We start from the raw sequence: 26,281 nt of genomic DNA on the forward strand, positions 1-26,281 counted from the left end.
ACATCTCAACTCCTTGGTCTGGCATTCAAGGCCTTCCCTGTGCTGGTCCCTGCCAACATCTTCAACACTATCCAATCTCGCACTGTCCTTCAGCCACACTGAACTGCCTTGGATGCCCAAAGCTGTCAAAACCTTTATGCCTTTAGTCAGCACCACTCTACCTGCATCTGGGGGCTTCCCAGGTGACACTAGTGGTAAATAACCTGCCTGCCAATGCAGGAGACGTAAGAGACACACGTTCGATCCCTGGGTCGGGATGATCCCCTGGAGAAGGAAGTGGCAACCCACTCCAGTATTCTTGCGTGGAGAATCCCACGGACAGGGGAGCCTGATGGGCTACAGTCCATAGGGTTGAAAAGAGTCAGACACCACTGAACTGACTTAGCACACACATAAGCCCCTCTTGTCCAGCTCAGTGCTCTTCCTGTGGGCTGACACAATACCATTGTAATTACCTTTAAACTCTATCTACCCCACAAGTTTGGAAGCTCCATGAAAGCTGAGGCCATGCCCCCAGGTTCCTGTTTATATCTCAGTCCCCATTGGGAGTGGACAGCAGTAAATGATTGTTAAACCAAATCATGAGCTTCCCCAGATGCTGTGAAGTTCATGGTAGAGAGTGTGTTCAATCCATCATAATATAATAACAGTAATAGCTAAATATTTTTAGTGCTTACTTTGGAACAGAAGGTTTACAGGCATTATTAGCTCATTTAATCCTCCTTGTAACCTCAAGAGATATTACTGTTATTATCCTGATTTGTAGATTAAAAAAACTGAGATTTAAAGAGGTTAAATAACTTGTCCAAATCATTCAGCTAGCGCGCAGTGAAATCAGACACTCGCCCTCCCTTTGAGATCACACAGGCATTACTAACTTATTTAATCCTCATTTATACCCATCTGTGGGCTTCAACCCTGGATGATCCTTATAGAGATAAGAAGATTTCACCTACATCCCTGCACTTCAGGCTTAAGAATAAAACGAAGGGACAGAGGACCTGGATGTGTTATCTTGATGCTATGCAACACCCTCCCATTCCAGGCTAGTCTCGTGCTCACAACAGTTAAGGACGGAATAGCCGAAAGGACTGGAAGTCAAGTGGTCCACACACTTGACCGCTAGATATATGGCCTCTCTAGTGTTCCCCCTTCATAGTACAGTCATTTCCACCACCACATGGTGAGGGATGGGGTGGTATGGTGAGGGATGGGGTGGCGTGGAGTCCCATCTTCCTTGGTCAGATTGCTAACAAGTACAGTTAGCCTCCATATCCTTGGGTTTCACACTGCCAATTCAACCAATGGCAGGCCAAATAACAGTCTGTGGAATATGTGGATATGGAGGGTCAATCTTATACCTTACTCCACAAATATTCGAGGAAAGTGCTTAGATAATTAAATAAGCTTTCTTGATGCAGCAATTATCAGAGCCTTTAATATGCCAGTGTCGTTTTAAACCAAAGATATGTAGCATTTCCTGCACTCATTGGACCACAGTGCACTTCATTTCCTCAGACATCCGCCAGGACTAGGGACCCACGGAACACAATATGGCAAACATTGATTCCTGGGGCACATCCCTCCAGAGGACTGGCTGTACTTGGTCTTCATGAGATACACCAGATTCTTTCCAATAAATTTTCTTCCCTGCTGAAGTTAACTCAGGTCAGTTTCCATCAGTTGCAACGACAGATCTTGACTGAGACACACCCTCACTTGCCCTCAGAAAGGCCATATCTTTGGCAGCTTCTGGGATTTACACTCAGAGGTGGAACATAAGAGAAGGATCTGGGGAGACCCAACCAGTCAGACGTGGTCATGGCAGACTGCAACTGATACCCGCCACTGAGGGGTCATGCTCAGAAACGCATGCTAAAGGACTCCTGGATCTTCTTTGTTTTCAGTTTTCCTTCCTGATGAGAAATTTACCACTTTTAGACCAAGAGAACTGTGACATTCTTTTGGATTCCTGTGGCTGAGTTTATGTCCTTTTGATATTTCTATCATGTTTCTGGCTGTTACAGAAGTTTCCCTTCCTCCAGGATGTTGAAGGAGGGGCTCACGAGTCTCTTCCCATCTCCATTCATCCCAACTCTGACACATACACACACAAACACCCTACTTCTGTTTAGTTTCTCCCAAGTCTACTCTCTGCATTGAGAAAGGGTTTATGGGTAGATATAATGCCCATCCTTGATGAGCACATACTCCATATTGGTTTCTAGGAGAGACAGAAGCCCTTACTTGCAGAATATCCCCCTTTTCCTCATCACAGTTGCACCCTATGCGAGCTGAAGTTCTCTTCTCTTAGCTGACAGAGCCCATTTACAACATGAGTGGAGGTGGATTGGTTGCCACTTCATTTCCTCAGACATCTGCCAGGACTAGAGACCCATGGAACACAATATGGCAAACATTGATTCCTGGGGCACATCCCTCCAGAGGCCTGGCTGTAGTTGGTCTTCATGAGATACACCAGATTCTTTCCAATAAATTTTCTTCCCTGCTGAAGTTAACTCAGGTCAGTTTCCATCAGTAGCAATGACAGATCTTGACTGAGACACCAAAATGGCAGCAAGCGTGGACAGAATTGAACTAGGTTTCTCCTGCAAACCATCCACACTGTCTGAGCCATACTGCATAGCCACATTAAGGGACAGGAGAGTGGCTTGGAGATAGAACCGGACCTGGTCACCCAACGTGGGAGAAGGATGCTGTTCCCCAGAGCCCTGGGCAGCAAAGACCACTCATTTTCATGCTCCCCAAACTGCAGGTTGGGAATGGGTCCATCCTGCCTCTCACTCCATGCCATGACTCACCACCACATGTGAAAGACCCCTGCTCCTTGAGGCTCGTGCCACCTGGCTACAGTATCACCCCACACACATCCTGAGTCATTCACCATTCTTCCAGTCCTGTCCCAAGATCATTGACAACTTTGGCATTAAGATGTAGCCCTCATCTCCACCCAGACCTTACCCTGGTGACTTCAGTTTCCACATGAATGTCCCATCATACCTTTGGTGCTCAGTTCCTTAATCTCATCCATTAAGACATTCTCCCTCTCTCCGCTCCAGCCAGCCACCCACATATTTGGCCACGCTCTAGGCTTTGCCATCACCTCAAACTGGCCTATTTCTACTACTCTGAAATCATAAATTCAACTCATTCTTTCTGTTTTGCAACATTTTTATTGTCCTAAGATACGCATAACATAAAATATACCACCTTAATGATTTTTAAATATATAGCTCAGTGGTATTATATATATATATATATATATATATATATATATATGTTCTTATGGTGAATATATTATAAGTAACACTTGCTATTTTCTGGGGGTTTTGCTTCTTTTTTTAGGATAATAGTCATCATATGGGTATGGGTGGTATCTTATTGTGATTTTGATTTGCATTTCCCTAATGATTAATAATATTGTATATCATTTCATTTGTTTATTATGCATTTGCAGATCTCCTTTGAAGAAATGTCTATTCAAGTCCTTTGCCCATTTGTGAATAAGGTTGCTTGGCTTTTGGTTGCTATTGGGTTTTAGGAGTTCTCACCATATTCTGGATATTAATCCCTTACCAGATATATGATTTGCAAATATTTTCTCCCATTCTATGTGTTGCCTTTTTACTCTATAAATCAGAACCATCAGACATTTCCTTTCAGGCTCTCTTCACCTCCACCTAAACCCACCCTTGCTTTCTTTCTTCTTCCAATAAGAGGGTGTCCCTTCCTACCCCAAACTATTTCTACTCCCATGGACTCCCTGGATTCCAACCTAGTTAGCCTTCACCAAAAAAATCCCACTTTCTTGATAATCCCTGTAGCAGCTAGACTTCAAAGATGCCTCCCACTCCCAGTGAACTATTCCTTTTGGTATTCAGACCCTTGTGCACTCCCTGTCACTAAATTTGTCCTTTCCACATAGAACTAGTAGAATGCAAAGAAAGTAACTCTGCATGACTTCCAAGGCTGGGTCATAAGAACCTTGTGACCTTGGCCCTGAGCTCTTGGAACACTTGATCCTGGGAACCCTGAGCTACGTTATAAGAATTCTACTACATTGAGACCACCATGCTGTTAGGCAGCCCAAGTTAGCTACTTGAAGAGGCCACACAGACAATGAATGATGCTGGCCAGATTCCCAACTGTTCCAGCCATCCTAGCCGAGATGCCAGCATATGAGTGAAGGTGCTATCTTCCACATAGAGGACTGAGGTCCCACACGGTCCCAGACATCTCCAATTGCACACCTCCAAGCCTTTATCTAAGCCCTGTATCTATTTGTAGCATTCCATGCTGTGATCCACTCTTTCTTTCTTGAAATGCTCTCCTCGCTTGGCTTCTCCAGTGCCATTTCCTTCTAGCTTTCTAAGAATCTGGCTGCTTGTTCTTAGTCTCCACCATGATCTCCTTATTTTCTGCCACTCTCTTTGTTATTTTTGTGGGGAGCATATAAGTGTAATATGTTTTGAACATTCAAAAGATGTAAAAATGTGTACAGTGAAATTTTTCTTTCTCACCCCTCTCAACCACAAGATTCTTTTCCTGAGAGGCAATTAATGTTACCACTTTTTCATGTATTTCTCCACAGACATAATAGGTATAAACAGGCATATATCTTTTAGATTCTGCCTCTCCACACACATATACATTTTTTCCCATAAGATTGGCATTCTATATCAATAAGATACACCTTACTGTCTTCACAACAATGTATCTTAGAGGTCTTTCCAAATCAGAACATAACAAACACCTTCATCCTGTCCATTACACCTACATAGTATACTCTTGTATGCGTGTACCTGATTTATCTCATCATCTCTCTCTTGTGTCTGTTTGGGTTGCTTTCCATCTTTTGCTATGGCAAACAATGTTGTAATAACTAATCTCATATGCATCAGTGCATCATTTTTCAGATTTGGGAATCTTTCCATCGTTTAAATTCGTAGAAGTGGTTAGGTCAAAAGCATTTTTAATGTCAGAAGATATTGCCAAATTTCCCTCCTTTGAGTTGTACCATTTCAACTTGCATCAGCAATGCATGAGCGTCTGTTTCCCCATACAGTGTGTTATCAAACGTTTTGATCTTGGCCAAACTGAGAGATGAAATTGTGAAACTTTAATTATATTTCTCCTATTATGAATAATGGGGCATCTTTTCTTAGGTGTTGGTAACTCCGTACACCTTGTCCATCTTTCTTCTGTGTTGTTGATCTGCTTTATATTGATGTGTGGAAATTCTTTATAGAATAGGGAAGTAAACACTGTAAGTGGAGCTGCAAATACTTTCCCAAGTTTTTCTTTTGACTTTATGTATGTTGGGTTTTGCTGTACAGAAGTTTTGTGTTAATAGTTAAAATTACCAGTCTTTTCTTTTATGGCTTCTGAGTTGTGTTGTGCTTAGAAAGTTTTAAAATGCTTTCATGTTTCTGGTACATTTAAGGTTTCATTTTGTTACATTTACATCTTTGTCTCATATGGAATTTATTCTACTATAAAGTATGAGGTATGGATCCAACTTTTTTTTTCCAGATGGTCCTCCAATTGCCTCAACTCCATTTATTAAATAACGCACTTTTCCCACTCAATTTGGAATGCCATATTTACCTTAGACAATATTCTCATGTATAATTTCTGGAACTACATTTTGTTCCACTGAGTTGTCTTGTACTATGGTTTATGCAATATAGCTTTATAATACGATTTAATTTCTGATGGGGCTAGTTATCCATGTTTTTTTCAGATATTTTGTGAGTATTAATGCCATCAAGTAATAGGAACAGTCTAAGAGAGTTTTTACTCTGCTTGCAAGCCAATCAGTTAGGCCTGCACTGTTTCCTGGATGCTGGCAGAAGACATGAGACTTCTGGGTTAAAGACAAAGGACTTTATTACTCACAACAATAGCAATGGCCAGAATATCAGCATTTGTGACAATCCCATGAGCCCCAGTTCTCACAGGGTGACAAGACAAAGTCCAGGTGATGCCTGCACGTGCAGTGGGTTGTGTTACAGGAGAACAATCTTGAGTTTTGTTGTAGATTTTCAGTTGCTCAGTCATGTCCAACTCTTTGTGATCCCTTGGACTGTAGCACACCAGGCTTCCCTGTCCTTAACTGTTCCCAGATCTTGCTCAAATTCATGTCTATTGAGTTGGTGATGCCATCCAACCATCTCATCCTCTGTTACCCCCTTCTCCTTTTGCCCTCAGTCCTTCCCAGCATCAAGGTCTTTTCCAGTGAGTTGGCTCTTAACATCATGTGGCCAAAGTATTGGAGCTTCAGCATCAGTTCTTCCAATGAATATTCAGGGTTGATTTCGTTTAAGATTGACTGGTTTGATCTCTTTGCTGTCCAAGGGACTCTCAGGAGTCTTCTTCAGCACCACAATTCAAAAGCGCTCAGCTTTCTTTACATCCAACTCTCACATCTGTACATGACTACTGGAAAAAACCATAGCTTTGACTTTATGGACCTTTGTCAGCAAAGTGATCCGTTTGCTTTTTAATACACTGTCTAGGTTTGTCATAGCTTTCCTTCAAAGGAGCAAGTGTCTTTAATATATGGCTGCAGTCACTGTCCACAGTGATTTTAGGGCTTAAGAAAAGAAAATCTGTCATTGCTTCCACTTTTTCCCCTTCTATTTACCATGAAGTAATGGGAGTGAATGCCATGATTTTAGTTTTTTGAATATTGAGTTTTAAGCCAGCTTTTTCACTCTCCTCTTTCACTTTCATCAAGAGGCTCTTTAGTTCCTCTTCATTTTCTGCCATTAGAGTGGTATCATCTGCATATCTGAGGTTGTTGATATTTTGCCCGACAATCTTGATTCCAGCTTGTGATTTACTCAGACTGGCATTTTGTGTGATGTACTCCACACATAAGTTAAATAAGCAGGGTGACAATATACCGCCTTGATGTACTTTTTTCCCAATTTTGAACCAATCTTTTGTTCCATGTCTGGTTCTAACTATTGCTTCTTGACCCACATCCAGATCTCACAGGAGACAGGCAAGGTGGTCTGGTATTTCCATCTCTTTAAGAATTTTCCACAATTTGTTGTGATCCACACAGTCAAAGGTTTTAGCACAGTCAAGGAAGCAAAAGCAGATATTTTTCTGCAATTTACTTTTTCTCCATGATCCAATAAATGTTGGCAATTTGACCTCTGGTTCCTCTGCCTTTTCTAAATCCAGCTTGTACACCTGGAAGTTCTCAGTTCATGTACTGCTGAAGCCTAGCTTGAAGGATTTTGAGCATTACTTTGCTAGCATGTGAGATAAGCACATTGTATAGTAGTTTGAACATTCTCCAGCATTGCCCTTCTTTGGGATTGGAATGAAAATTGACCTTTTCTAGTCCTGAGGCCACTGCTGAGTTTTCCAACTTTGCTAACATATTGAGTGCAGCACTTTAACAGCATCATCTTTGGGGATTTTAAATAGCTCAGCTGGAATTCCATCTTGAGTTTAGGGAACCCAAATCTTTTATAACGGACAGTAAGCCTGCCTGGGTTTTGCTCCAGAAGACTTCATATTTATTACACTGACCAATAAACAAAGTTCTCCAGAAGGAGCCATTACCTCTATTTTCCAAGGGAGTTCACTACACGAACACCCCTAAAGAGACAGTCTGGAAAAAAGGTAGTTACTGCTTCTGCTCACCCAAAACATGAGAAGCCCATGGAGAACTGTCTTTTCAACATTTGTTTATTCTTCCATATGAACTTGAGAATCAGTCTAAAAAACAACAAAGTCTTTGTTTTTATGGAGAATCCTATTAAATTCTAAATTATCTGAGGGAGAATGGACAATTTTATGATGTGAATTTTCCTATCCAAAACCATTATTCAAATGCTTTTCTGTCCCTTGGAAGCATTTTAATGCTTTCTCCACTTAGATTTTGCACATTTCTTGTTATGTTTATTCCTAGGATTTTTAAACCTTTTTTTGTTGTTGCTATTGTAAATGTTTTCAATTCTCATTTTATCTCTAACAGGTTGTCATTAATTCCTGCTCTTTAAATGAATGGTTTTCCTCCAGAGTCCCTCTCGAACTTCTTCTCTTCTTACTAGAAGATTTCCCCCGATAGTCTCATTCTCTCCCAAAACTTCAATGAGCATCTGTCAGCCAATGCCTCTCGTCCTGTCATCTCCAGCCCTGGTTGTTCTCAAGAGTTCCTGACACATATGCTGTGGACGCCCCTGGGTACTTCACACCCAGCCAGCAGTGAAATTAAACTGCTCATCCTTCTCCCCAAACCACCTCCTCCTCTTTCACTCCAGCCTCAGTCAATGGCACCAGCGTTCACCCAGGTTCCACGCAGCAAAATGGGGAGGCTTTCCTTCACCCTCTTTTCCAATCAGTTACCCAGTCGTTTCTATTCTTCCTCTTCAATTCCACTTGAATCTGTGCCCTTATCTTCATCCTCACTGCCATGACCTGAGCTCTTTGCCAATGAATGGAGAACCCTCTAAGTGACTGCTTGGTCTTGCATCTCCTTCTGTGTGCTTGGGCTCAGTCGTGTCTGACTCTTTTATGACCCCTTGGACAGTAGCCCACCAGGCTCCTCCGTCCATGGGATTCCCCAGGCAAGAATACTGGAGTGAGTTGCCATTCCCTTCTCCAGGGGATCTTCTTGACCCAGGGATCAGACTGGAGTCTCCTGCATCTCCTACACTGGCAGGTGGATTCTTTACCACTGAGCTACCTGGGCTCCTCCTTATTATCAATTCCTATCCTGCTGCAGGAGTGGCCCACAGTTTCAACCACACCATCTCCCAGAGGTTCCAGGATAATATAAAGACCACCATCTCTCCCTGCCAGCTTGGTATCCCCTGGCCATTGGTGACCTGGCCCCTCCCAACTTCTTGAACTTCAAGCCTTCCATTCCCACGCTATCCTGCACTCATGCCTTTCACATCTCTGTGCCCTGGCCCTGACCCTATCCTGGAAGATCTCAACCCACCATCGCCCTCTTTACCTGGATACCTCCTACCCCTCCCTAAGGATCCAATTCAGACATCAGCTCCTCCTGAAAACTTCCTGACACTCACAACTGTGTGAGATGCTTTCATTCATTCATTCATTCACCCATTTCCTCATTTCATCAAGCATTTATTTGTTTCTGCACTTGCCAGCTTCATACCACAGATAACAAGATGAACTGAGAACAAGTCACTGCCCACTCAGGACTCACTCTCTCAGTTATTGTCATTCCAAATATGGTCTGGAACCAGCAACATCAGCCTACCAGGGAGCTTGTTAGAAACACAGAGACTCGGACTCCATCCTAGATCTACTGAATGCAATCTGCATTTGGACAAGATCCCGAATGATCCTTGTGCACAAAAAGTTGAGAAGCACTGACCCAGGTGACATGTCAACAGAGAAATATAATAAACACAATAAATGAGGTAAGTGTAACCTTAGAGCAATGCAGACAGTGTTCTGAGAATATGGGGAGCGAGAACTAACTAAACAGGGAGGGAGGGACCAAGGGAGAGCCTGGAGAGGTGGGCTCAGGATGGAAAAGCAAGTTGGAGCTGAGGAGAGGGGTCTTCCAGGCAGAAGTCATAGCTTGAGCAAAAGCACGGAGTGGGGAAAGTGTGTCTGCTGGACTGGGAATGTGGGAACCACTGGCTGCTGAGGGCAAGGTCCTAACACAGACTCCTGAGAGAAAAAGCACATTCCAGCTTCACTTCCTAACACTCTACCCTAGACCCATATCTCATGCCTTCAGCCACCCATGGTGGGGCCAGGGGTGAGGTGGAGGGGGGTTGTGGGGGCATGGATAACCACTTACTCAATTGCCAGGCAAAGTCAAGGAGCTGTTAGGTCCCTGCCAAGTAATGCAGTTTGCATTTCAAAGGCACAATTTGCTGGAACCACATGTGAGGTGCCTGCAGCAGCAGAACCTGATTAGGGATCACAGTTGTGCAGGCCAGAGGTGACATTAAACCAAACTAGAGCAGAAGCAACTTGGGTGGAGAGGAGAGCACAGATTCTTGGAGGTCAAGCAGTAGGGATGGATGTAGGAACGATGCCAAGAAAGGAGCAAGTATGATCCTCAGGATGCAGGTTTGTGTGCCTCAGGTTTGTTTTGCGTGTGTGGTCAGTTGTGTCTGACTCTTTGTGACCCCATGGACTGTAGCCCACCAGGCTCCTCTGTCCATGGAATTTTCCAGGCAAGAATACTGGAGCAGGTTGCCATTTCCTATTCCAGGGGATCTTCCTGACCCAGGGATTGAACCCACCTCTCCTGTGTCTCCTCTGTCTCCTGTATCTCCTCTATCTCCTGCATTGGTAGGCAGATTCTTTGCCACTGAGCCACCTGCAAACACCAAGTTTGTGTCCATGAAAGTAAAAACCTACCAAGGCAGGGGCGATAAAGAAAGAGCCAGCATAGGAGCAGAGTTCATAAGTGCTGTGTTTACTCATTCTGTGTTGGGCACCAAAATCGATTTCCTCCATTAATCCGCATCTGGCAATCTTCTCAGCAGAAACTACTGTGGTCTTCAGTTTACTAAGGAGGAAACAGGCACAGAGAAGTTAAATTACTCATCCAGAATCGCACAGCAAGAAGTAGATGAACAGGGATCTGCGCTCAGGCCATGATCACTTTGTCACCCCACTTGATGGACTGGCTGCTGACATGCTGGGAGTTAAGGGCCTGCAGACTTCCAGTGGGAGAAGGACGAGAGGGACTGGGGCTCAGGTTGGTGGCAGTGCGTGGGGCTCCACAATCACACAGCTTCCCAGTACCCCTTGGGCTGCATTTGCTGGTTTAACCAGAGCTCGATATTAGGCAGATAGCCCATGAAACTTAGGAACTGGCCTCTCCTTCTGGGACCCAGGCCAGAGGCTAGAGAAAAGGGGAAATACTTATTGAAGAAGGGATACAGACAAGCCAGAGCCAGAGCCAGGCAGGAGATGGGTTTCGGGGTTCAGAAAGCAGACATCCTACTTCGCAGGCCCTCCCCCTCCGACCCCAGGGATTCTTCAATAGTGGCACCCTCACTCACCCCACCTGAGCTTTGTGGGCAGCAAACTCTGTCATTTCTGACTAGGTAGTAGTACCACCTTCAGGTCACCATGTTTAACTGTAAGACAAAGACAGTGAGCCCCTCCTCGCAGTAGGACCAAATAGTCCTTCCACAAAGAAGGTACTACACATACTGCAGGGACTTTCCACATCACTGGCAGTACTCCCAGCACCCCACAGTGGGTATTCATTGTGGGTATCAGGGTCAAAGCTGGTCAGGAGAACCAAGGACCTCCTGCTCCTAGCTCAGGCCCCAAAGGCAGGGCTGGGTGTCCAGGTTGGAACTGCTCATTAGCTGACAAGGGCCCCCCAGGGCTCCCCAGCCTCTCACCTGGGCTGGCAACCTTAAATACCCACTGGGGATGGAGGGAAAGCTGAGGGGGGAAAGTACAGCCTGAGAGGACCCCTGTGGTTCAGCCCCAAACCATTATGGTCGCCAGATGTGTTAGTTGCTCGGTCGTGTCTGAACTCTTTGCGCCCCTATCTATGAACATCAGCTTGCCAGGCTTCTCTGTCCATGGAATTCTCCAGGAAAGAATAGTGGGGTGGACTGCTATTCTCTTCTCCAGGGGATCTTCCTGACCCAGGGATTGAACCTGGGTCTCCTACATTGCAGGCGCATTCTTTACCAACTGAGCTGCCAGGGAAGCCCCATGGTCACCTGAAACAGGCTACAGACCTCAAATTGCCAGATCTTCTGGAAATACAGAAATTCACATCTTTATGTGAAATCACTAGGTTTTTAAACATAGACAGCTAATATATAAATAGTGTCAACATTGGGGTGGCTAGTCTAGTTTAGATATTGTCTAGGATTTGAATTAGGTCTCACGTCACCTCAGCCTTTGGTAAGAACAAGGACAGCACCTGGCCCTGCCTCTGAGTGTGCACGGACACGACCGTGTGTGTGTTCGTATGTGTTCCGACATATGAGCATGTGAGCAGGGCATGGCCGCAGAGTCCACAGTGATGCCTGTCCCTCTGTGAGCCCAAGCAGAGATGTGATGCAGGTAAGCCTGGGAGTGAGCACCGTGTGCTCAGTTCTCACATGTGCATCTGTGAATCGCATGAACAAGCGACAGGCTTAAAATGTGTGACAGCACGTGTGTGACCGTGAGCTCATGTGTGAGTGTGAGTGCGCACATGTGTGTTAATGCATGTGCACGTGAGCTCCAGGGTGGCCCGTGTTTGCACGCAGAAATGACCCACTGCCCCAGAGGGGAGCTGCGTGCACACCGGCAGCCTCAGGCGCGCACTCAGGGACGCGCGCGCGCGCTCCCGCGGCGGGGGCGTCGGCCTTGGCCTGTGGAGAGCCGGGCCTGTGCCCTGGGCGGCCTAGGTCCGCCCGTCCGCCGAGCGGAAGGGAGGGGCAGCACCGCAGCTGCGCCCGGGGCGCTGCAGGAGGGAGGAGCGCAGCGCGCAACAGCGACCATTAGTCACCAGATGTCACGTTCTGCTGCCAAGGCGGCGCCGGGCGCAGACAATGGCCTCGCAGACCGAGGGGCGGGCCAGGCCGGCCCCCGACCCCAAAGCCGCGCCTCTGCTGACACCTACAGTCTCGAGCCCACCCTCGGCTGGCCCCTCTGCTCTCCGCGACGCCAGACTGCCGCTGCGATCTCCTTGGCTCTTTGCCTTACCGCCACCACCTTCTCCACACCCCCCTCCCGTTGTCGGCTCTACGCCTCATTTTTCACGATGGCAGGACAGGTGTCACCTCCTCCAGGAAGCATTTCCTGGCCTGCCCCCTCCAGTTCTCACAGCCCTGTCTCTCCCCCACCCCCAGCTTGGATACCTGTCTTGCCGCCAGCCCTCCCAGACCAACTTTGTAGGTCAGCGCAGACTACCCTTTCTTCCATCGTGTCTGGCACAACGCCTGGCACACGGGGCTGAGTGGCTGGAGTGATGTTTGGTACTTTCTAGTTTGCAGAGGAATCATGCGAGATGTTGAAGATCATTGCCATCCACACAATGGTGCACTAGACCTCACCCAGAAGAAAAAGCCCTTCACCCTAGAAAACCAACCAGGGAATCACTGAGCTTTTCCCTGGGCACAGATAGCCCCCAAATTAAAGTGGTGGTGTTTAATTTTGGCTATCTCCTTTGCAGCAGTGGTCCTAAGTGGTGGCAGATTTGGGAGGATCATTTTTAAATATCTGTCACTGCCACGGCCAGGGATTTTGGTATACAGCTCCTGCTCACAGGAGACACTGGGACAGCCAAGCAGGGAGATTGAGGATGCAGGCCCAAAGAATCCTCCATGATCCTCAGGAGCCTAAGCCAGGGATCCTCAAACTTCTTCTGTAAAAGGCCAGAAGGTAAGTATGGTAGACTTTGCCAGTCATTCTTTCTCTGTCATTTATTGCTCATTTTTACAACATGTTAGAAGCGTAAAAATCATTCTGAGTACCAAGGCCCTACCAAAACAGGCTGCAGGCTGGAATTAGCCCTGGTTTGCAATAGTTTACCACAGCTGTCCTGCAGTAGCCATGGAAGTGGAGTGGCATGGCAGAACACTGGGGTCAGGATCAGGGCCAGAGCAACACACACTGGAATCCCAGTTTTTGCTCCTTGAGTGAATCCCTAGACTGGCCAAGCCTTAGGGGTAAATGAGGATATCATTAGAACCGACCATGCAGGTACGCTAGAGGACAACATGGGTTCTAGCATGGTGTCTGTCACATGGGCATCCGCTAACCACTGCCCTTCCCCTCCCTTACTGCGCTCACCTAGTGTGCATTTGTGTGCAAGCATGTACACACACACACACACAGCCTGCTAGCAAGAAGAGGCCAACCCATGATCTCCGGAGATACACTAACAATGAAATAAAAAGAGAAGTTAAGGAAGCAATCTCATTTATCATCTCATTAGAAAGAATAAAATTCCTAGGAATAAACCTACCTAAGGAGGCAAAGGACATGTTCTCTGAAAACTATAAGACACTGGTAAAAGAAATTGAAGACCACACAAATAGATGGAAAGATATACCATATTCTTGGATTGGAAGAATCAGTATTGTTAAAATGACCATACTACCCAAGGCAATCTACAAATTCAGTGCAATCCCTATCAAATTACCAATAGCTTTTTTCACAGAACTGAAACAAAAAGATTTAAAATTTATGTGGAAAAACAAAAGACCCCAAATAGCCAAAAACAATCCTAAGAAAGAAGGACGGAGCTGGAGGAATTACAGTCTCTGAATTCAGACTATACTAGAAAGCTACAATAATCAAAATAGTATGATACTGGCACAGAAACAGACACTAAATCAATGGAACCGGACAGGAAGCCCAGAGGTAAATTCACATGCTTATGGTCAATTGATCTATGACAAAGGAGGCAGGAGTATACAATGGAGGAAAGACAATCTCTTCAGTAAGTGGTTTTGGGAAAACCGAACAGCTATATATAAAAAAGAATGAAACTAGAATACTCTCTAATACCATATACAAAAATAAACCCAGAATGGATTAAAACCCTAAAATATAAGACCAGATACTATAAAATCCCTAGAGGAAAACATAGCAGAACAGTCTTTGAAATAAATCACAGCAAGATCATTTTAGATCCATCTCAGAGTAATGAAAACAAAAGGAAAAATAAACAACTGTGACCTAATTAAACTTAAAAGCTTTTGCACAACAAAGGAAGCCATAAACAAAATGAAAAGACAACCTATGGAATGGGAGAAAATATTTGCAAATGATGTAACTGACAATGGCTTAATTTTCCAAATATATAGACAGCTTATATAGCTCAATATCAAAACAAACAAACAACTCAACCAAGAAATGAAAAGATCTAAATACACATTTTTCTAAAGAAGACATTCAGATGGCCAACAGGCACATAAAAAGATGCTCAACATCACTAACTATTAGAGAAATACAAAGCAAAATTAATGAGGTACTACCTCACATTGGTCAGAATGACCGTTACCAAAAAGTCTACAAATAATAAATGCTGGACAGGGTGTGGAGAAAAGGAAATCTTCCTACACTACTGGTAGGAATGTAAACTGATGCAGCCCCTATGGATAACAGTATGGAGGCTTCTTATAAAACTAAAAATAGAGGCACCATATGATCCAGCAATCCCACTCCTGTGCATATATCCAGAAAAGATGAAAACTGTAATTTGAAAAGATACACATACCCCAGTGTTCATAGCAGCACTATTTACAATAGCCAAGACATGGAATTCACCTATTAATCAGCAGATGAATAGATAAAGAATATGTGAGATATATATTGATATAGATAATGGAATATTTCTCGGGCATACAAAGAATGAAATAATGCCATTTGCCGCAACATGGATGGATCTAGAGATAATCATACTAAGTAAGGTAACTCAGAGAGACAAATATTACATGATATCACATATGTGGATCTAAAAAAATGATACCAATAAACTTATTTACAAAACAAAAACAGACTCACAAACATAAAAAACAAACTTATGGTTACCAAAGAGGAAAGAGGGGAGGGATAAATTAGGAGTTTGGGATTAACAGAGACACACTGCTATATATAAGACAGATAACAAATAAGGTCCTATTGTATAGCACAGGGAACTATATTCAATGCCTTGTGATAACCTATAATGGAAATGAATCTGAAAAAGAATAGCTAGTGGTAAAAAACCTGCCTGCCAATGCAGGAGACACAAGAGACATAGGTTCTATTCCTGGGTTGGGAAGATACCCTGGAGCAGGAAATGGTAACCCACTCCAGTATTCTTATCTGGGAAATTCCATGAACAGAGGAGCCTGGCGGGCTACAGTCCATGGGATCACAAGGAGTCAGACACAACTTAGTGACTAAACGTGTGTGTGTGTGTGTGTGTGTGTGTCTGAATCACTTTTCTGTGCACCAGAAACTACATAACATGTAAATCAACCGTACTTCAATTAAAAAAAAAAAAGGCAATCGTTAAATGATATTCCATCAAATCTTTTAATAACTAAAAATAAAAATACAAAGCACTATAGCTAAAAGGTCAAATGATCATATTAAAATGGAATTTTGAAACAGTCACTCTGCCTCCTGGGTGGACTGCAGGGGAGAAGGGTGAGGTCAGGGAGACTAGTTAGGATGTGATTGATATAATCCAAGAGAGAGCTAATGTTGGCTTGGACTAGGATGGATGCACTGGAGATGGTGGGAAATGTCAAGATTCTGAATGTGTTCTGAAGGCAGAGCCAAAGGCATTTGTTAATGGATTGGTTTTTTAGTGTGGGAGAAAGAGCCAAGGGTGACCCTAAGACCTGCCATCCATGCTATAGGGATGGAGTTGCCATTTACTGCATTTACAACAAAGCTTCTTCTCCTACCCACCTTCTCCACTCCTCTGCAGTATCTGAGAGCTCAGAATGTACTCAGAAGCCGAGCTGGGCTGGAGGCCTTGTGTGGAAGAAGAGAACAGAGTCATATGCCATCCACTGTAGCCCTCAGGTTGGAGTGGGGATGACAGGGCATGCGTGCCTTTCAAGGTTCATGTCAGATCAAAAGAAAAAATCATCCTTATGGCTTCTTCCAGCTTCCAGAGCTTCCATCTCCAAGAGTTGTTTTCCAGTTAGGAAGTAATTGAGAAATAATTGCTAGTATTTCACAGAGATGGCAGAAGCCTCAGTCCCAGCCTCTGGTGAAACAAATTAGAGATGAACACAAGGTTCAGCAAGGAGAATAGCCCTGCTTCTCATTAGCAACTGCAAATAAGATTAGGGGGAAAGTGTTTCTGTCATGAGGGTGGTGTTAGCCTGGAAAAAATTAAACTCACTATAGGGGCCAAGTGGAGACCCTGGACCAGAATTCAGGAATCTGGGCCTAGATAAGGCTCTAGGGTTGACTTGCCCCACATCACAGGGCAGATTTGCCACAACATGTCTGAGCCTCGGTTTCTCAGTCTACTAAATGGAAAGAAGCTGCAGAACTCAACTCGGGAGCTGGATGAGTCATTTCTCTTCCCTGTGAGAGGCTGGGCCCACCAATTCAGTCTCACAGAGCTGGATAGAAAGAAGTGCAGAGAGAGCTGAGAGTACCAGCTTAGAGAGCTACACATCACTGGGGCCTTTCCCAGCCTGGCCTGACTCCTGCATCCTGCCTCCATCCAAAGTGACAGAAGCCAGCTCTTATTGAGTGATGGGCACTGTTCTGAATTTTCTGTGTCCATTCATTTAATCCCATAACTACCCTGGGAGGTAGGTACTATTATTATCCCCATTTTATAGAAGTAAGACACAAAGAGACCAACTGACTTGGCCAAGGCCATAGAGCAAGCATGCTGCAGAGCCAGGATAGTGGACCCAGTCTGATTTCAAATCTGCTGAGAAATGGGATATTCCCTGCCATATCAGTAAACAAGGGTTTCAGTCATCAGCAATTCTAGCCCTTCAAATGTGAACTCCTCAGGCAGCCATCGGGACTGCAGCCACTCCCTACTGTGAGCACTGAGGAACCCAGCATGTGAAAAATGCAGGATCCTGTCCCCAGATAGCTGAGATAAATATGAAAGGACTGATTTCAGTGGGCCCAGATACTTGCATCTTCCCATACATAGACAAGCGCTAAATTCTTTAACTTGAGATACCTGGTTTTCTATAATCTTTTGATGTTCAGACTACCTGCCCTTTGTTGCAAAACTTCTATATAACCTGGCTCCTCCCCTCTCCATCTCCTTGGCACATTTCTCTTAGGGTTACTTGAGATGCTGTCTCCTGGGCTTAAGTCCTAAAAATTTCCACCAAATAAAACATAGCTTTTATGTTTTGACTATTTTTTTAAGTCGACACTGGGCCCCTAATTACCATGGCATCCTGTCTTTCAAGGCTTGCAAGTCTCCTTGACTCTGCCCCAGACTTTCAAAACTGAAGGCATTTTTGCAATTAGCCCATAAAAGGATCCCAGACTCTGAAGTCCCACGGACTTGGGGTGTGAATCCTAAATACCACTGGTTGCTGCATGACTCTGAGCCTGTTTTGCTTGTGTGTGTTTTTAAATTGATATAGACTTGGCACAGATTTGCTCTAAGGAAGAAGAAGCAGGCCGAGTATGAGATACCAGGCACTGTCTGAGGGTCAGTTCCTCTCCCCAGCTCTGCATCCCCATCCCTGGCCTGGGGCTAAGGGAAACACTCTCTCCCTCCAGGCTTCTCTGACCCTTTCCTGACCCAGCACCAAGGCCCCATCTGCTAAGAAGCCCTCCAATTCCCATCCCTTTCGCCTGTGTGTCGGTGCTCCATCCTGGGCCTCTGCGGCTCCAAGTGTTGCCACCTGCATGGCCCTCCTTTCCATCCAGAAACACAGACCATGGTTGCGTGGTCCTTGGGGGTTCTCCCTTCCCTGTTGCCATTAAAAGTGGTATTTGAGGAAGACCAAATTCTTCAGGCTGGCATTCAAGGCCCTCTCTAATCCTGCGCTCTGCAAATGCTGACCTCATTTTGGTAACCTCCCCGGGCTCCATTTTCCCTGCACACACAAGAGCCTTTGTCGAAACTGTGCTCCCCCCAGCCCCCACCCAGGGACCAGGAGAATGGGGTGGATTCTGAAATACAGGATATTCTGGCCAGAGCTGCCCTGGGGACAGGCCATGAAAGAGAGTCCTGAGGCCAAAGCAGAGGGGTCAGGTTACTGGAGAGATAATCTGATTATATCTAGTCAAGGGAGGAGGGGGATGGGGGTGGGGGGAGAGCCTTGAGCCTAGAAAAGTAGAGAAAGAGACAAACCAGGATGCTGAAGTCAGAAGTAGGAGCAGATAAACAAGAGGATAGAACAAAACGCAGAGGGAATAAACAGTCCTGGGTTCCAGTCCCAGCTCCACCACTTACCTCTACCTGCCAACTGGGTGAACGCATACAGTTCACCTAACCTCGCTAAGGCCTAGTGTCTTATTCTAAAGTCAGGCCAACCCAGCCGGTGACCCAGGTTTGCTGGGGTGATTCCTGGAGAAACCTTAGGGAAAAGAGACCAGGGGCTGTGCTCCCTAAGTGTCACTTTTCCTTGTCCCCCTCTCCATGCACAGAGCCCTTCAAAACAGCCCCACTCTGCCCTGGGGGCTAGCAAGTACCCCCACAGCACTGCTGGCAGCTGGCCTGTCAACCTGAGCGAGAATCTGCCCCCGGGGAGGCTCCTAATTTAATCAGCTTCACAAATCAGCTCGATGGGCTTAATTGATCTTTTTCACTCCTAATATTGTCGCTGTCACTTTCTGAGCTGTGCCTCCTCCAGCCACCCCATGCATCGTAATCAGCCAGCTGGAGAGGCAGAGGAAACACGGGAAAAACAGCCAGGAGGCCCATGGAAGGGAGCTGGCGCATGAAAAGGTGAGAAGGTTGGGGTAGTGGGGAGGGTCAGGACTGACACCCCGAGCCAGACCTCATGGACCGCACAGCACCCACAGCGGCCATGGTGGGAGTGCAGAGTAGAAGGGCTCCTAGTGAGTCATCAACCAAAGCTTCAGGAAAGCCACTCTGAACCTCAGTTTCCTCATCTGTACAGATCACAGCAAAGCTCTGCCCTTCATGATTTATTCATTCGGTAGGTTCTTGTGGAATCCTCCATATCCCAGGCATGTGCTGGGTGTAAGGAAGGAGGACAAGCCAAAATGAACCTGTTCCGGCCCTTGTGGGGTGCTCCAGGCAGGCAGACTTCCTCCGGGTGACTCCCCCCGTGGAGCACACAGACTAGTGGGGGGCAACTGATGTTGATCAAATATCACGTGAACCAATGTCAACTTGCAACAGTAGGATAAATGCTGAAGAGGAGGCCTGCGATGCCTTGGAGGCAATAAGCGGGGGGGGGGTGGGGGGGGCCACTCTCTGAGGAAGCAGCACTTGAGATTTGAAGGATGAAGTAGGGTGATCTCAATGGAGAGGTAGGAGGAACATTCCAGGAAAAAGCCCTGTGTCTTTGACTGAAAGCTGAACGCACTTACAGTTGACCGCTGTGGCTAGGGGAAGAGAGCAAATGTTGTGGGCAAGATGAGGGTAGACCAGGAGCTCCTAACCAGGGGCTTCCCGAGAGGTTGACAATGCCATTAGGAAAACATTTTGCATTGTGAGGAGATCACAGAACACACACGTGTGCACACATGTATGTTACCTATATACATCAATTATTTTAAGTTGGTGAAACAAAGTTTCTTTTGCCACAATAAATGTGATCCACTCTGAGAGTTTCTATTCTATTTCTTTCCTCCTATTCTACTTCTTTGACTTAAGAAAATGCAGGTCACCAACCACTGCATTGATTTCCCAGCTCCCTAATAGGCCACAGATGCAGGTTAAGAGACACTGCTTTGCAGGGCCTTGGGGGCTGTGTTCAGGGGCCGTATCGTTACCCCACAAGCAAGGGGAAACCCCAGTTCTCTTCTTCAGGGCAATCTAATGAGACTTGCATTTTGGAAAGTTCTCCCTGGGTGCTTCATGGGAGTCCATTGGAAGGGGCAGGAGTGGAGGCAGGGGAACCAGAGAGGGGGCTGCTAATAGCCAAGTGAGTGATGGTGTGGCTTGCATTTGACAGTTTTCCAAAGCAGATAGGTTAAGTATGAAAAATTTTGAGTCATTTAAAAACATGTTCTTTGGTGCTTCCCTGGTGGTGTAGTGGTTAAGAATCCACCTTGCAAGGCAGGAAACACTGGTTCAATCCCTGTTCTGGGAAGATTCCACCTGCCTCAGAGCAACTAAGCCCATGCACAGCTACTGAGCCTGCACCCTGAAGCCCATACTCCACGAGAAGAGAAGCCACCACAATGAGAAATCCTTGCACCATGACTAGAGAGTAGCCCCTGCCTGCTGCAGCTAAAGAAAAGCCCACACAGCAGTGAAGTCCCAGCACAGCCAAAAATAAATATATTTTTTTAACGTTTTATGAAAATTTGCACAATGAAACAGCAAGATCTCCAAATCTAGATCCAGGCAACGTGGGTACAAATGCCAGCTGCATCACTTTCTCGTTATACCATCTTGGGGGAATATTTTGCCCAATAGGTCTCAGTTTACTAACTGTAAAATGGATCTTAAGAGTCCCTGCCAACTAGAGCCATTGCCAAGTTTGGATATAATGGTGAATGTGTGTGTTGTGTTAGTCTCTTCAGTCATGTCTGACTCTGCGTGACCCCATGGACTATAGCCCTCCAGGCTCCTCTGTCCTTGAGATTTTCCAGGCAAGAATACTGGAGTGGGTTGCCATTTCCTTCTCCATAGTGGTGTATATCCTCAGTCAAATGCCTGACCTGTAGCAAGAACTAAGTCAGTTATAAATATGAAAAGCTAGAACTTATTCATCAATATGTATTCAGTCCCCATTCAGTGTCAGGCAGGGGGGACATGGTAGGGAATAAAATCATACAGCCTGTGCCCTGTGGGAACTCCTGGTCCAAGAGGAATTTCTAGAACCATAACATTTATCAGAGTTGGAACTGATTTTGAACCTGTGACTGAGTGGCCAAGCTTACATGGTCAAGCTCTCTCACTTACAGGTGAGCAAACTAAGGCCCAGGTCAGCAAAGGTTCATTTATAAACAGGTTGTCTCTTCAGACAAACATTTATCTGGCACCTATTACCTGAGCCCAGTTGGCTCTGCAGGACTTGTGCCCGAACTGGTCTATCTGGTACACCTATGGTGGCATCTCTTAAATATACCGTTCCCCACTCATTCTCTCTCCCTCAGAGGAGCAGATTTATGGACAGGCCAGAGCAACAGCAGGCTATACAGGCAGGAGCTGGTACAACCGGCCAGGCTGTCTGTTCCCTGCAAGCCAAACTCAAGCAAGCACATGAGGAGGTGGCTGGGAACTCCTTGCTCTTGAGCATCACCATCTTCACTTATACCTCCACTAAATGGGCCTGGGCAGGTGGGTACAGGTCTGTACTGCCCACCTTGGGCAGGGCTCTGAGCACCTGCCAGGCATGCAGAGAGAAGGAACGTCCACCACAGCACCCTCTCTGTAACCAAGACTCACTGGCCCTGATTTCTGAGCCATGTGGCCGCTGCCCATCAGGGGTCTCTCTCTGAGAGCCTGCCAGGTCTGCATCCGACTTCCTCCACTTTTTGGCCCACTGCCTGGGACCAAGGGAGAGACTTTCAAGTGTGTGTAGCTGGTTCTCTTTCCCAATACCACTGTCTTCACTCTTCCATATCCATGAGTTAATGTCCCTTCTGGTCTGTGCTTCCTTGGTCTCTGGCCTGTCTCTCTGACCTGTCTCTCTAAGTCTGGGCAGATCTCTGAAACTCTGGCTGTCTCAGGATGTTTGTCTCTGTCTCTGGTTTGCATCTCTGTTTATGTTATGGGACATTGCTCTCGGTTGTCCCTAGTGGCTTTCATTGCATCTTGGATTGACCTCAGCTTTCTTTTTCATGCTTTCTTGTCTCTGTGTTTGTCTCTTTTTTTGTGTGGCTGAGTGAGTCTCTCTGTCACCCACCTGGGGCAGGGGAGTGGAAAGTGCCTCTCTCCGGGCCTCAAAGCACCTGCCTTGAAGTCAAGGGCTGTCTTGGGAATGAGCCAATCAGACTGTAAAAGTAACATCATTACCTGCCCAGCTGGCCCTCCAACCCCTACTGACACCCACCTAGACAGACCTGTTTCCCTAAGGTTTGTATCAGCAAAATGCCTGGGAGACCCTGACTCTGCTAGGCAAGTCTCCCCGCTCCACACTTCTCATAGTCAACATGCTAATTCTATTGCTCTCAACCAGCCCTCAGATGCTGCTCCCGTACAACTCAGCTGTGTGACCTCCGGTGAGTTACTTAACCTCGCTGTGTCATACCCCCCAGGGGTTCCCCACACAACATCATGCTGCCCTCCCAACTGACCTCTCCTGTAGAGGATAACTAAGACTAATTACCCTTGGAAGCCCTCCTCATGAAAGGAAGAAAACCTAAATTTGCCAGTGTGAGATCTCCTCCCTGCCTCCAGGAGGCATCTCTGCATTGGGACAGTAACCGTGCTCTCTGTATCAGGAGTGGGATCAACCAATTTACCTCGAGAAGAGCCAGGCTGTCTTTTAGCTCTTTGCTAAACAAGAGAGAAAGAGCCTTGTTCTTTAAGAGGCTGCTGCTCCATGAAAAATAAGACTAAATGCAGCCACAGATAGCACACTGACAGTGGGGAAATCTTATTTGATCACCCCGATGCCATGCCTTTCTGAGGGCAGGAGCAAAAGGGGAAGAGCCTTATCTGATGGTTTGTGTCTGCAGAAGGAGGAACACGCCAGTTGGTAATAGACCTCTGCTTGTTTACAGGCACCCCCACAGGAGAGGCTGTGGGCGGTGATGCACGTGGTCTGCGTGGGCAGGCTTTCTGCACGAGGGAGCCTGGGCTACTCAGTCAGCAGAGATGCAGCGAGCCTTTGCAGACACCATGCTCTGGACCAGAGGCTGCACTGAAGCCATAGACAGACATCCTGCCCCTACCTATGACAGGGAAAGCTTTAGAACATCCAATCTTTTTGGTACTAGGGAGGGACTAGTTTTGTGAAAGACAATTTTTCCATGGACCGGGAGGGGAGGGATGGTTTTGGGATGATTCAAGCATGTTACATCTATTGTGCATTTTATTTCTACTATGATTACATCAGCTCCACCTCAGATTATCAGGCATTAGATTCTGGAGGTTGGGAACCCCTACTTTAGAGCACAGCCTGATAAGAGGCACTTGACATGATACTTAATTAGTGCTCACACCTCTGATGAGTGAGTGCTTGTATTAGCCCCTATTTTACAGAGGGGGAAAGGAAAGCACAGCAAGGGTAAGAAACTGGCCCAGAGCCACCCAGTCAACCAGCTGGACTTGAACCCAGGCAGCCTAGTTCCAAGTCTGTGCTCTCACCTACTGCATAGTGTATTTAGACTGGAAGGTATGGCAGAAAAGTGAGCCAGTAAATTCACTGTGGGGTGCATGCACCTGTCAGGGGATAAAGGAAAGACCCTGTACCCTCACATTTTGGTTCTACTAATACAATTTCTTAAAATGTCAAAGCAGGGTGACCAAAACTGTGGATGGTTTTAAACATTTACATTTCACAAATTAGCACTTTTAGCCCGCAAAGTACAATGTGATAAAAATTAGACTCTTTTCAAAATAGTCACATTATTTACAAAATAATGTGATTTCATAGTGCAGTACAAGCAATGTGGGCTGGTCATGGGGCAGAAGATGTAAGTTTTGAATGGTCACTTCCCCCTGAGTGTTGCTTTGAGGCTACTAGTCTGATGACTTTAAGGAAAAACATTATAAGTCTAATCTGGGAAGAATCACCCCAATTTTACTAGCTTTGAAGATGGAGGAAAGAGGCCATGAGTGAAGGGATGGATTTATGCTCTACAGAACTGTCAGACAATGAATGTGTTGTTTTAAAGGGTGCGGGGAAGAGGCTAATTGGTAGACACTTCATGAACCTGAGGTCCTCCTGCCCCTTCTCTCCCACTCCCTTGGAAGGTATGATGAAATAACTACAAGGAATACAAGCCATGTAGGGAAAAGGTGTAATCAATTCTCTCAAGGAGAGGGATTGGGAACCAATCAAGGGTGGCTTCTCAGAGGAGATGACCACTGAGCAGGGGTTCTGCAGGATGAATAGGAGTTTGTCAAGCAGCTAAAGGGGCAAAGAGCATTTCAGACAGAGGAAAGGACTCTGAAAAGGCTCAGAATTAGTGAACAGTCTGTACATGGACACCATACGTGGTTCAAGTTATCTGTATTAAAGTACAGAGAAAATTGTGGGTGGTGGGGAAGATTGAGCAGGACCTTAGAAAAAAGGCCTTCTCTGCAGGAAATGGAAAGAAAGTGAAGACTCCCGAGTTCACTTCCTTGGAAGAAGGTTCAAGTACCCTGAAGATGTTTAGCCTAAAGAGGGAAGACTTGGGAGTAGGCAAGAATGTAATAACATCTGGCAGACAATCTTCCCATGTTTGTGAAGTCTTTTTAATTTCCACCCCGGTGTGTGGGACTTAGGACACATGTGGGAATTAGAAAGTGACAAATACAGTTTAGAAATAAAGATGACAAGCAAGGATGTCCAAGAATGGAATGGGACACTAAAGTGGTAATGAGTTCCCAAGAACTGGAGGTATTTAAGCAGAACCCAAAGGGCCATCTGGCAGAAATGTTGACTGGAGATTCAAAATCAGGTAATAGCTGGACTGTTTAATTTCTGAATTTTCTTCCAGCCCTGACAATCTCAGATACTATTTTGTCTTGTATTAGAATAGATTCAAGATGTTGCCTTTGGGGGGAAAATAGTAATCAAAATGTAAATACCATGGGTATAATAGATTTGGCCTAATTATCAGCGATTACTCAGAATTTGTCATTATTTCCCTACAATATATCCCAAAGTTCTGGAAAACAAATCAAAGAAAGTATCACGGCGGATGCCATTAATAGAAGCAAAACACTTCAAGACCGAGAATTTAATTTACTGGGTGAGTTCTTGAGGCACGTTTTTGTTGATGAATATTTATAAAAGTGGGTTAGGCTGGACCTGGTAATGATTGCAAAAATTTTTAATGCTGTCCCCCTCATTAATTTACTTTTAATGAATGACTTGGTAAAGCGTAACCATTTGTACGTAATGATTTCATTAACGGCTATGGCATATGCAACCATTTTTTCACACATTTGAATGTCACTTGAATAAAATGATACCTTAAATTATACAGTATAATAAAGTATGTTTGTTGAAACATGACAAGCTTCTGCCTCTTTGTACTCAGGCTCCAAGAATCCGTTGCATTTGGAATAGCAACAGTTTAACAGAACTGGAGTGATGGGTCTCTTCTTTCATATCTGAGGTTTTTCTCAATACCAGACGCTGGGCTTCCGCCCTAAAAAAAAAAAAATAAATCTGTACAGGAAAAGCTGGAGCCAGAGAAGGCAGTGAGCCCTTCAGAGCCCTCACAACCCCACTGTCCTCACCTCAGCCTGTAGAATTTGCTTAATATCGCCCCTTGGAGCAGATTCCCAGCCAGATTATCCCATAAAAACAGAGCATCTGTGGGCAAAACCCAGCTAGGAGCAGTGCCAGGCCAGGGGCGGGGCAATGAGAGGGGCGTGGTCAGGAGAGGGGCGTGGTCTGGTGGAGTGGAGTCTGGGCTATTGCCTGGTGCGGCAAAGACTGCAGGTCAGAGCTGACTGGCTCTCACATGCTTCCTCTAGAACTTTCCAGCGCTGGGCATAAGGGCTGCCATAAGGGTATGCCTGCATACCTCCTTAACA

The 26,281-nt window shown here is 45.7% G+C and overlaps 1 protein-coding gene across 3 annotated transcripts in view; it reads right to left on the bottom strand.

The window, feature by feature from the left end:
* Nucleotides 1-26,281, bottom strand: part of RPS24 (ribosomal protein S24) — a 450,090-nt gene that overhangs the window by 202,557 nt on the left and 221,252 nt on the right. Inside the window, exon 7 of one of the 3 annotated variants that reach the window (XM_081573819.1) lies at nucleotides 25,467-25,890. The exons of the other annotated variants lie outside the window; for them this stretch is intronic. The gene's annotated coding sequence lies outside the window, so the exon portion shown is untranslated. Of the gene's footprint in view, nucleotides 1-25,466; nucleotides 25,891-26,281 lie in introns of those variants that run through there. 3 annotated transcript variants of the gene reach the window in all.

Source organism: Giraffa tippelskirchi, chromosome 2 (genome assembly GCF_054371585.1).
Source record: "Giraffa tippelskirchi isolate mGirTip1 chromosome 2, T2T-mGirTip1v1.2.pri, whole genome shotgun sequence".
In the NCBI taxonomy this organism is placed as follows: Eukaryota; Metazoa; Chordata; class Mammalia; order Artiodactyla; family Giraffidae; genus Giraffa; species Giraffa tippelskirchi.